This window comes from Meles meles, chromosome 8, assembly GCF_922984935.1.
Source record: "Meles meles chromosome 8, mMelMel3.1 paternal haplotype, whole genome shotgun sequence".
Taxonomy (NCBI): domain Eukaryota; kingdom Metazoa; phylum Chordata; class Mammalia; order Carnivora; family Mustelidae; genus Meles; species Meles meles.
The window spans coordinates 17,235,571-17,248,611 of record NC_060073.1 but is presented as its reverse complement, the minus strand read 5'-3'; the positions used below and the strand labels follow the sequence as shown (position 1 = coordinate 17,248,611).

The following is a 13,041-nucleotide window of genomic DNA, read 5'->3' as shown; positions in this document are numbered from 1 at the left end:
AGTCTCTGTAGTTCAAACCCTTGGCTGGGTCTCATTCTATCCACAGGATCCTAATGTCAACAAATGCAGCAAGTACAGAGAGGTGGTGTGCTGGCATCAAAAGTTGTAAGATGTGAAGGGAAAAGGCTCCTCAACTACCTCTTTCTGTTTCTTTAGTTTTCTGACCCGGTATAAGGGAAAAATATCGCATGAGTTCCTGGTCCTTTTCAGCTTTGATATTGTAGAACTTATGTATTCTGGAACTTGGTGTTCTAGAACATTCTGTCCTTCATGATCCTAGACATAGTGGAAGTTATAGCACTTTTATCAGGGCACACTGTAAACATTGCAGGGTTTGACAGTTATGCTCTGCTTTAGGAAACAGATTATTAAGAGACCTCTTAGGAGAGAAAGAAAGTGGTCCTAAGTACCCTATTTTTCAGTGGTACCCATTGCAATAAAATAAGGAAGCAATGCTTAAAAATTTACGTGTCTTTGTATATTTTAACTCTTTTTGCATAAACAATGCTGCTAAAATAATGTAATGCAATGGAATCACACTTTTCACACTGTCCTTATAACCGTTATTAACATTAACTCTTAGTACCCTATTGATGGCGTATTCCAGAAATTACAAGTTTCAAATTAGATAATGGACATCACTTTTCAGTTATGTAAATGTAATTCCATGGTTTATTTATAACATCATTTAAAAATCCCTCATGAGTATATAAATTGATGGTTTTTTTGTAAATGTCATTTTTTTGCAAAAAATGATGTTTTTTTGCAAATTGGAAAATCTCCCATTCTGTAAGGAATCCTGAGTTTAAGAAACCACATAGCTTAGTGTGTCTGGATTGCTCAGTAGGTTAAATGGTTAACCAGCTATTAAAGCATCTGACATTGCTTCAGATCTTGATCTTGGGGTCCTGGGATTGAGCCTGTGACCTACTCCCTATTCAGTGGGAGTCTGCTTGTCCCTCATCCTCTTCCCTCCCCCCTCACCAGATCTTGCTCTTGCTCTTTCTTTCTCTCAAATAAGTAAATAAAATATTTAAAGAAAAATGTTAGCAGGCTTCTAGCTGAATAGAGGGACATTTGAATACTTGGGGTGCATTGTGTTAATCCTCACTGCTTTTTTTTTTTAAAGATTTTATTTATTTATTTGACAAATAGAGATCACAAGTAGGGAGAGAGGCAGGCAGAGAGAGAGAGAGAGGAGGAAGCAGGCTCCCCGCCAAGCAGAGAGCCCGATGCACGGCTCGATCCCAGGACCCCGGGATCATGACCTGAGCCGAAGGCAGAGGCCTTAACCCACAGAGCCATCCAGGCGCCCCAATCCTCACTGCTTTTTATGGAACAGTATATTTTGACATTCTTCCCCCCAATTCACACTATGCAAAACTGTCTCTGTTCTACTCAGGCAGGCCCTTATACTAGTGGCGCAGACTTGAAAGGTCCAACTTGTTATTTTCTGGTGCTCCATCCTCTTTACCACAGTCCCCACAAAGAAAATGTGTTGTATTTACTTGAAGAGATTGTCATTTGTGCAATAGAAATCTGGTTTTGATTTTTGTTTCAGAGTATAGTTGATACACAATGTTGCATTATTTTTAGGAGTACAGCCTAGTGATTCCACAAATCTCTATGTTTTGCTGTGCTCACCACAAATGTAGCTACCATCTGTCCCCATGAACTACTACCACGATAACATAGACTATATTCACTGTGTGATGCCTTCTATTGCCGTGATTTATTCACAACCTGAGGGTTTTGATTTGATTGTTTGATTGTTTGATTTGTTTTGTTTTGATGTTCATCTGGTGGCAATTACGTCCTGGTGGGATTCTCCAATTCAGAGATGTGAGGGTGAACAGAAATGTCTATAGCTGCATGGGCTGGTGCCTAATTCTGGTGGTTTTGTTTTTGTTTGTTTGTTTGTTTTTAATTAGTCTATTATTGATGCATATATAGGCTGCATTCTCTGGTAATGGAATAAATTTGCTTATTGTAACAAATTTCTGTTTGGTTTCTCCCCAGGAAGACAGGCTTTCAGAGTTGGTGTGAACTTGGTTCTTATGTACTTTTTGATCACATTCTTCTTATCACTTACCAAAAAAGGAAAGGTGGAAAGGAACTTACCCAACAGTAATAAATATGTCCTTCTTTTCTGGTGTGTTATCCATGGATGAAATAGTGAAGAGTGGGGTTGCCTGCATGCTTAGGTATTTAGAATTTGACTAATTTAACCATCTGGAAAATGAGAAGGTTGCCATTTATTTTTGTCAGTGTGGGCTCTGATCAAAGTCCTATCTGGCATCTTTTAACAGTAAGGTTGTAAAATTACAAAAACTATAAAACTCCCCTGGATGGCAGCCAGTGCTGTGATCATACGTCTATGAAATAAAATGGCATAAACCACACTCACCCCTACTGTAACTGGGGAGAGTCTAGGTTCTAATGAAGTAAATGATCTCTTTCCTAGGGAACCAAGACTAGACTCTCTGAGCTCCTCTGATTGGGATTGGCCCTGAGGACCTTGGTGAACGGGAGTAAATGTATGAAGTCATTGGTAGAAACCTGAATACTATTCCATATGTCCTGCTTCTTGGTCTTTGAGAGTAATAAATCCCTCAGCTTTTACCTTTTTAGGGATTTCAGAACTCCAGTAGAATTAATGTCTCTTGGTGGTCAAGATTTAAGTACAAAGACATAGAAGAAGGAGTATTATGGAGAGAAGTTACAAATGGCTAATATTTATTAATTCTGCTCACTCTTCAAGAGTGTAGTTTGGGCTCTACTGGTTGTTTTAATGCAGTGGTTGTTTCTCAAAAACAAAAGCTTCAAGGCCTCTCAAGCCAGACTTTAGGGATTATACAAGATCACTTTTACCTCCTTCTGTTCATGTGGTTAAAGGTTACATGAGAGGGGGGAGGTGGGGTTGGGAGAGGGGGAGCGGGCTATGGACATTGGGGAGGGGAGGCGAACCATAAGAGACTATGGACTCTGAAAAACAACCTGAGGGTTTTGAAGGGTCAGGGGTGGGAGGTTGGGACAACCTGAGGGTTTTGAAGGGTCAGGGGTGGGAGGTTGGGGGAACAGGTGGTGGGTAATGGGGAGGGCACGTTTTGCATGGAGCACTGGGTGTTGTGCAAAAAGAATGAATACTGTTACGCTGAAAAAATAAATAAAATGGAAAAAAAATGCAAAAAAAAAAAAAAAAAGGTTACATGAGAGACGTCTCACAAGATAAGATGTCTTACCTGGGCAGCTTATTGACTGCACAGTACATCAAACAGTAAGCTTCATAATATTGCCTCCCCCCACCCCAAAAAAAGTAGTGAGAACACTGAAAGCATGAAATTTTAATGAATTTATTTTAAGGTAAACTTTGACAGAAGGAAACTATTGGTATTGAAAGGTTTTCCAGGTATGTAATTGGGAAAACATTAAAAGTGAAACGGTTTTGATTTGTATTTCCCTGATGCCGAGTGACGTGGAGCACTTTTTCATGTGTCTGTTGGCCATCTGGATGTCTTCTTTGCAGAAATGTCTGTTCATGTCCTCTGCCCATTTCTTGATTGGATTGTTTGTTCTTTGGGTGTTGAGTTTGATAAGTTCCTTATAGATTTTGGATACTAGCCCTTTATCTGATATGTCGTTTGCAAATATCTTCTCCCATTCTGTCAGTTGTCTTTTGGTTTTGTTAACTGTTTCCTTTGCTGTGCAAAAGCTTTTGATCTTGATGAAATACCAATAGTTCATTTTTGCCCTTGCTCACCTCACACCAGTCAGAATGGCTAAAATTAACAAGTCAGGAAGTGACAGATGCTGGCGAGGATGTGGAGAAAGGGGAACCCTCCTCCACTGTTGGTGGGAATGCAAGCTGGTGCAACCACTGTGGAAAACAGCATGGAGGTTCCTCAAAATGTTGAAAATAGAACTACCCTATGACCCAGCAATTGCACTACTGGGTATTTACCCTAAAGATACAAACATAGTGATCCGAAGGGGCACGTGTACCCGAATGTTTATAGCAGCAATGTCTACAATAGCCAGACTATGGAAAGAACCTAGATGTCCATCAACAGATGAATGGATAAAGAAGATGTGGTATATATACACAATGGAATACTATGCAGCCATCAAAAGAAATGAAATCATGCCATTTGCGACGACGTGGATGGAACTAGAGCGTATCATACTTAGTGAAATAAGTCAATCGGAGAAAGACAACTAGCATATGATCTCCCTGATATGAGGACATGGAGAAGCAACATGGGGGGGGTAGGGGGATAGGAGAAGAGTAAATGAAACAAGATGGGATTGGGAGGGAGACAAACCATAAATGACTCTTAATCTCACAAAACAAACTGGGGGTTGCTGGGGGGAGGTGGGATTGGGAGAGGGGGAGCGGGCTATGGACATTGGGGAGGGGAGGCAAACCATAAGAGACTATGTACTCTGAAAAACAACCTGAGGGTTTTGAAGGGTCAGGGGTGGGAGGTTGGGGCAACCTGAGGGTTTTGAAGGGTCAGGGGTGGGAGGTTGGGGGAACAGGTGGTGGGTAATGGGGAGGGCACGTTTTGCATGGAGCACTGGGTGTTGTGCAAAAAGAATGAATACTGTTACACTGAAAAAATAAATAAAATGAAAAAAAAAAAGAAACGGAATCTTGTCACAGTTACTAAGAATGTGGTAAAACCAAATAAACTGAAATCATTTATTTTTTCTAAAATTTCTATTTAAATTCCAATTAGTTAACATACAGTGTAATAGGAGTTCCAGGTATAAAATTTAGGATTGCACACTTACATAACACACACAACGCTCATCACAACAAGTGTACTCATATCCCCATTGCCTAATTAACATGTTGTCCTATCTACCTCCCTTCTGGTGACCATTAGTTTATTCTCTACAGTCAAGAGTCTGTTTCTTGATTTGTCCCTCTCCCATTGTGTACCTATATTCATTTGTTTTGTGTCTTAAATTCCATGTGAGTGGAATCATATGCTAGTTTCCTTCCTCTGAATGACTAGTTTTGCTTAGCATAATACTCTGTAGTTCCTTCCTTGTCATTGACAATGACACTATCTCATTCCTTTTGAGGATTGAGTAAGAATACATTTTCATCTCCTAGAAATTATCCATTCATCATTCAGTGGACACTTGAGGTGTTTCCATAATTTGGCCATTGTAGGTAATGCCGATATAAACACTGGGAGGCATGATCCCTTTGAAGAAGTATTTTTGTACTCTCTGAAATCAATGAATTTTAGAAGTTCGTTATACAACTGATGTCATGCACATATTCAAGGCATGGCTGCTAATCTGGTCTACTCAGTATCGGTGCCAAAATTCTATTGGCTAGGCTATTCTTTCTGTCTTTTTTTTTTAAGATTTTATTTATTGGACACAGAGAGTGATCACAAGTAGGCAGAAAGGCAGAGAGAGAGAGAGGGGGGAAGCAGGCTCCCTGAGGAGCAGAGGGCCAGATGTGGGCCTCTAGCCCAGGACCCTGAGATCATGACCTAAACTAAAGACAGAAGCTTAACCCATTGAGACACCCAGGCTCCCTCTATTGACAATTCTAAGTAGTGAATAGGCACTAATCCTTTTCTAGGAAAGCACAAACAACAAAGGAAGTGGCTTCCTGCTTCAAATGTATTTTCTCTCTAAAACTAGAGACAAGTATCCTGAGTACTTCTCAATGCCTTAGATGCTTTCTCTTATTCCATTGCTATGACCCAACTGTAAAGGAAATAATATACATTTTTCCTTCAAATCAGGTTTTACCTTTCTGTACTTCAATCTCAGAAAATATGTCAAATCTGTGTTGTATTTAAATTCTTATACAGTCTTGACGACATACACTATTTTACTTCTTTCCCTCTTAGCGTTGTAGAGAACTCTTGTAGCACCTATATCCCAATCAAACAAATGAGCTGAATATCATGAGGTCTTTGTAATAGTACATTTAAAAAATCCCATACATAATGTCTCAGTTATATTAATAGTCAAAGGGACCATGCAAAAGTTACTTAAGAAAGAAACTACACATATTTATATATACCGCCTTTCTGCTTTTGGTTCACTAGTATGGAACTTTTTAAGGATAAACTAATCATATAATGACAAGAATTTCTTGCCATATCAGGTTAGTTCCTTTGCTCTGTGTTCAGCGGAAAGCAGGATACCTTATTTAGAATGTGCAATAGAGAGAATTATAAGTCATAGACAACAAGCTCTACTTTATGCATGATCATTATTTGAACAGGTGTGATAAAATTTCTTTCTCCATCTCAAACCAGAGTGTAGACCAAGATGTGAGGAGTATTTCATAATCAACAATATCAGAATTGAGCTAGCAGGAAAAGTAAGAACCAGACCAGAATTTTGAGGGAAACTACTAGTTTGAAGGCAGAAGTACATAGAAAAGTAAGGAAATCTGCTGCACTATATTAGGGTACATTGGGCAAGCGAGGATACTCACCATAATATTTGTGGTATCTGTAGGGATTAAGTAATCAGCCAAAAGCCTCAATTCATCTTTTGCTTTCTGTGGTTATTTTGAAATACTATAGCTTTCTCATGGCCCTTTTCACTTCTGCATTCTTTAGTGTGTAGTATAGTGGTTTAAAAAGGGGTGCCGATATTATAAAATATGGACACCATCTTGTCCGTGGGGAAAGTCATTGGGGGGCATGTATATATGAATATACATGGACCAAAGAGTAAGATTACTATGATGATGTGAGAAGTGCAAGTCGAGAGAGCTTTCTTCCTCCCCTCTGCACTGTGGTTCTGCAGTGAATGCAAGATGACAATGTATGAGAACATCAGAATCACAAATCTGCTTTTTCAAATGACCCCACTCTTAAGAAACCAACAGCAGGTGATCACATATGTGTCCATGCAAGCAAGTTTCAGCAGAGGCTGCAAATCACATCAGTAAGGATCATTCAAATTGAATCCACATAAAGGCAGTCTCAAAGCCAGGATAATCTGGGTGATAGAATGGATAAAGGCCCTTATCCATGCAAGAACAACCTGCATGGTGGAGTCCTGCCATCTCGTGATGGTTGAGTAAGATAAGGGCTTCCAGATTGCCACATAGTGGTCCACAGCCATGAAGATGAGGACAAAGATCTCCATGCAGCTATGGATATGTAGGGCAAAGACTTGAGTTATGCACTCCTTGTAAGTTATGGCTCTTTTTGCAGAGAGTGAATCCACAATTAGTCTGGGGAACGTTCACGTTGGGAAGCAGGGATCAGCAAGGGGCAAATAAAATAGAAAAAAGTACATGGGGCTCCCAAGTGTCTGGCTGAACTTGATGGTCACAATAATCAACAATTCCCTCCCATGGTTCCCACGTATAAAATGAAGAAGATTATAAATTCTATGTTCTTTTTCATAGGATCTTGGGTCAATCCTAACAGTATGAACTCAGTTATAATGATATTTTGTTTCATAATTTTAGGCAAAGTAGAGAAAGTAGGTAGCTGGTAGGAAATAATCCGAAAAGAGAGAAATACTAGGAAATGAATACTTCATTTGGAGGTTAAATCCATATGCTTGATCATGGATGTGTCAATTACCAGTGTGTAATCCCTGACCTCCCATGTTGTTTTCTTCTGAATAAAGTGGAAATCATAATATCTGTTCACCATCTATTCACCTGATTGCTTATGGAAACAATGAAATATATCAATAATGAAAGAGTACCTGTTTCTTCAGGCACAATAAACATTAATTTAGGGGATTTGGTATGAGAGGGTATCTTTCTGAGCTGAATGTCTTTCTTTAGTTTACAGCAAAATTCTTTTAGGATAGAATGTTTCCAAATGAAGAAAACTCATGCTTGATTTACAAAATGCCCTTTCACACTACTTGAACCTGGTAGTTCAGTTATAAAGTGTCTTCTAGTAAATATTATGAACACTCAAGGAAGGACGCAGAAACATTTGATGGTGTTTCCCTTAATGAAGCCTAACAGAGGGGGAGAGAGGGGGAGAGTGGACAAAGGAGAAACAAACCATATTTATGCAGTGAACATTCAGTCAATTGATTCAGTCCATCATGAAATCCTTTTTAATCTGTTAGCTTTTTTTTTTTCACTTTTTAAAAAATTTCTTTTCAGTGTAACAGTATTCATTGCTTTTGCATCACACCCAGTGCTCCATGCAATATGTGCCCTCCCTATTACCCACCACTTGGTTCCCAACCTCCCAACCCCAGCCCCTTTAAAACCCTCAGGTTGTTTTTCAGAGTCCATAGTCTCTCATGGTTCATCTCCCCTTCCAATTTCCCTCAACTCCCTTCTCCTCTCCATCTCCCCATGTCCTCCATGTTATTTGTTATGCTCCACAAATAAGTGAAACCATATGATACTTGACTCTCTCTGCTTGACTTATTTCACTCAGCATAATCCCTTCCAGTTCCATCCATGTTGCTACAAAAGTTGGGTATTCATCCGTTCTGATGGAGGCATAATACTCCATAGTGTCTATGGACCACATCTTCCTTATCCATTCGTCTGTTGAAGGGCATCTTGGTTCTTTCCACAGTTTGGCGACTGTGGCCATTGCTGCTATAAACATTGGGGTACAGATCTGTTAGCTTGACTAAGTTGATTTCTTTTTACTTTAACTCTCTATAATGCTTAGTTGCTTGTAGTTTAAATTCGGCTTCTATCATAAAGCTTTGTACTCTTGACATTATATTATGTTGTCCAAAGTTAAACTCTTTGCCTTGTTCAGCATTTTAATGGGTCTTTCAGCATATTTTCATAAGAAATAAGGAAAGACTGAGACTAGAATAAATGATAGAGAATATTTGAAGTAAATCAAAATATTCTTTCAAAATTTCATGTTGTTTTCAACACCAGGGATTTACTTCTTTTTATTTTTTATTTTATTTTTTAAATTTGTATTTATTTTTTAAATTTCTTTTCAATGTTCCAGAATTCATTGTTTATGCATCACACCCACTGCTCCATGCAATACGTGCCCTCTATAATAACCACCACCAGGCTCACCTAACCTCCCAGCCCGCCCCTTCAAAACCAGATTGTTTTTTAGAGTTCACAGTCTCTCATGGTTTGTCTCCCCCTCCTATTTCCCCCAACTCCTTTCTTTCCATCTCCCTATGTCCTCTGTGTTATTTCTTATGCTCCACAAGTAAGTGAATCCATATGATAATTGACTTTCCCTGCTTGACTTATTTCATTCAGTATAATCCCTTCCAGTCCTGTCCATGTTGATACAAAAGTTGGGTATTCATCCTTTCTTTTTTATTTTATTTTATTTTATATTATTTCTTTTCAGCATAACAGTATTCATTGTTTTTGCACCACACCCAGTGCTCCATGCAATATGTGCCCTCCCTATTACCCACTACCTGGTTCCCCAAACTCCCACCCCCCAGCCCCTTCAAAACCCTCAGGTTGTTTTTCAGAGACCATAGTCTCTCATGGTTCATCTCCCCTTCCAGTTTCCCTCAGCTCCCTCTCCTCTCCATCTCCCCATGTCCTCCATGTTATTTATTATGCTCCACAAATAAGTGAAACCATATAATACTTGACTCTCTCTGCTTGACTTATTTCGCTCAGCATAATGTCTTCCAGTCCCGTCCATGTTGCTACAAAAGTTGGGTATTCATCCTTTCTGATGGAGGCATAATACTCCATAGTGTATATGGACCACATCTTCCTTATCCATTCATCCACTGAAGGGCATCTTAGTTCTTTCCACAGTTTGGCAACTGTGGCCATTGCTGCTATGAACATTGGGGTACAAATGGTCCTTCTTTTCACTACATCTGTATCTTTGGGGTAAATACCCAGTAGTGCAATTGCAGGGTCATAGGGTAGCTCTATTTTTAATTTCTTAAGGAATCTCCACACTGTTTTCCAAAGTGGCTGTACCAACCTGCATTCCCACCAACAGTGTAAGAGGTTTCCCTTTCTCCACATCCTCTCCAACACATGTTGTTTACTGTCTTGTTAATTTTGGCCATTCTAACTGGTGTAAGGTGGTATCTCAATGTGGTTTTGATTTGCACCTCCCTGATGGCTAATGATAATGGACATATTTTGGTGTGTTTATTAACCATTTGTTTGTTTTCATTGGAGAAGTGTCTGTTCATGTCTTCTGTCCATTTTTGACATGGTTATCTGTGTTTGTTTGCTTGTTTGTTTTATGTTTTAATTTGAGGAGTTCTTTATAGATCCTGGATATCAGCCCTTTGTCTATACTGTCATTTGCAAATATCTTCTCCCTTTCCGTGGTTGCCTCTTTGTTTTGTTGACTGTTTCCTTTGCTGTGCAGAAGATTTTGATCTTCATGAAGTCCCCAAAATTCATTTTTGTTTTTGTTTCCTTTGCCTCTGGAGACATATCTTGAAAGAAGATATATGGCTGTGGCTGATGTCGAAGAGGCACTGCCTATGTTCTCCTCTAAAACTCTGATGGATTCCTGCCTCACATTGAGGTCTTTCATCCATTTCAAGTTTATCTTTGTGTATGTAGTAAGAAAATAGTTGAGTTTCATTCTTCTACATATAGCTGTCCAATTTTCCCAACACGATTTATTGAAGAGACTGTCTTTTTTCTACTGTATATTTTTTATTGCTTTGTTGAAGATTATTTAACCATAGAGTTGAGTGTCCATATATGGGTTCTCTACTCTGTTCCACTGGTCTATGTGTCTGTTTTTATGCCAGTACCATGCTTTCTTGGTGATATTATGTCCTGGGTGAAATGGTATTTTTTCAGCATTTTTCCAGTACTGACCCTCAACTTGTCCTTGTGTGCATTCCAACCCCCCAGGCCAGACATCACTATCAGATGACAGAAAGAAGTGAGGAGTCTTTTATTCTTACTTGACTTCCTGCCACTTCTAATTTTCAGCAACAAAGGTAACTTCTGTTATTTTTAGTTTTAAGTATTCTGTGTAATATTCCCCAGGAATTAGACTTTATAGAAGCAAGTATAATTGTTCAAAATTTGATAAAAGCTGTCCTTAGAACTGCAATAGCCCAGTAGAGAGAATGCCATGCTCTCGTGTTAACAGAGTATCAGCAGATACAAAGAGGAAGGGAGTTTGAGAGAAACACAATGATTTTGAGGAAAGAGTGCTATTGTGAGAATTTAGCATACAATACCATATTCAGAGAATCTTTACATGTTTCTCTGTCAAACATGTCTTTTCTATTTTCTCAAATGAACCTTATTGCTAAAAGTTACAGTCAATGAAGTGTGGTGACAACTGTTATAATTTTCCAACTAGTGAATCAAATTAATTTTTACTGACTGAAGGTGTAATCAAAGTTGAATTAACAAATATTTCTGGTTGGAACTTACACCAAATAAAGCTATATTTTAGTACACAGAATATTAAACTGAAATCTAAAGATACAAACTGAAGTACTTTATCTTCTACTTACTAGCTGTGGGTTTTAGGCATAATATAGTTATTAATCTTCTCTTAGTCTTATTTGTTCATGTTGTTAAGAGCTGAAAGAAGATGGCCTCTGTAGTCTCACCTTCCAAATCCTTCAGGAATGTAGACAATGTGAGGAACCTAGTGTCCATCAAGACAGCAAGACATAGGAAGTATGGGGAAAATTGATTTTAGCATTCCAACTCCTACCAAAGTGAAGGCAAGTGCAATGGAGGTCAAGAGAGCCAATGCAAAGAGCTAAAAAATGATTTTAAAATCTGTTCTATAGCTGTTCACAGGAAATTAAAATCAGGTTTTTCCACAAAGGAAGATCTTTAAAGGCTTTTTTTTTATAGTGGCAAAGGAAAGCAGTCAAATGGGAATTCCTTGAATAATGTCCATTCAAGAATAAAGTGATCAGGGGCACCTGGGTGGCTCAGTGGGTTAAAGCCTCTGCCTTCAGCTCAGGTCATGATCCCAGGGTCCTGGGATCGAGCCCCACATCCGGCTCTCTGCTCAGCAGGAAGCCTGCTTCCTCCTCTCTCTGTGCCTGCCTCTCTGCCTACTTGTGATCTATCTGTCAAAAAATAAGTAAATAAACAAATCTTTAAAAAAAAAAAAGAATAAAGTGATCATTTTATCTTATGTTCTATTTTACAAATTTACTAAGTAACCAATATTTTAAAGTCTTTTAAAATATTCTTTTAAATCTTTTAAACATATTTTAAAATCTTTTATAATATTCTTTTAAAATCTTTTAAAATACATGGTGAGTTGGAGAGAAGGGAGTTGAGGGAAATTGGGAAGGGAGATGAACCATGAGAAACTATAGACTCTGAAAAACAATCTGAGGGTTTTGAAGGGGTGGGGAGTAGGAGTTTGGGGGATCCAGGTGGTGGGTATTATGGAGGGCACATATGGCATGGAGCACTGGGTGTGTTGCATAAACAATGAATTCTGTTACATTGAAAATAAATTAATAAAAAAAGAAATAAAAAAAGAAAAAATATTCACAGGATTATGATTATTTATACATACTGAGAGGTATTCAAATAACTTTGGTGTTCTGTAAGTGTTTTGGTGACACATTGAAGTGTAGTTTAGATTTGTTCAATTTTAGTTCGAGTTGTTTTCACTATGTACAATCAAAGATCTAATTCTACTGAGTTTTTTCATACTTTGGTTCTCAAATACTTTAAAGATATATTTTTTCCACAAATATTTATTGATTAATTACCACCTGCCAGACATATTTTTGGTCCTTGAGATAAAGGAGTGAAAAGTGCAAAGTTTCCTGACCTCATGTTCTAATGAGGGAGAAAGAAAACAAACAACTAACAAACACAGAAGTAGATAGCATGTTTGGTTAGAAGTTTGTATGTAATATGGAAAAATAAAAAGTAGAGGATGGTAAGGATCATCAGGGCTAGGGGGCAGCCTGTAATTGTATTATATTATGTTGTATTGTATTTCCTTATTTATTTTTTATGAAGTATAGTTGACATACAATATCCTAACAGTCTCAAGTGTGTGTTATAGTGATTCAATATTTTTTATACATTAGGAAGTGATCTCCATGGTAAGTGTAGTTACCATCTGCCACCATACAAAGTTT

The 13,041-nt window shown here is 38.3% G+C and overlaps 1 pseudogene; it reads right to left on the bottom strand.

Moving 5' to 3' along the window:
* Positions 1–6,560: 6,560 nt before the first annotated feature.
* On the bottom strand, positions 6,561–7,457 carry LOC123948139 (annotated as a pseudogene).
* Positions 7,458–13,041: the final 5,584 nt, after the last annotated feature.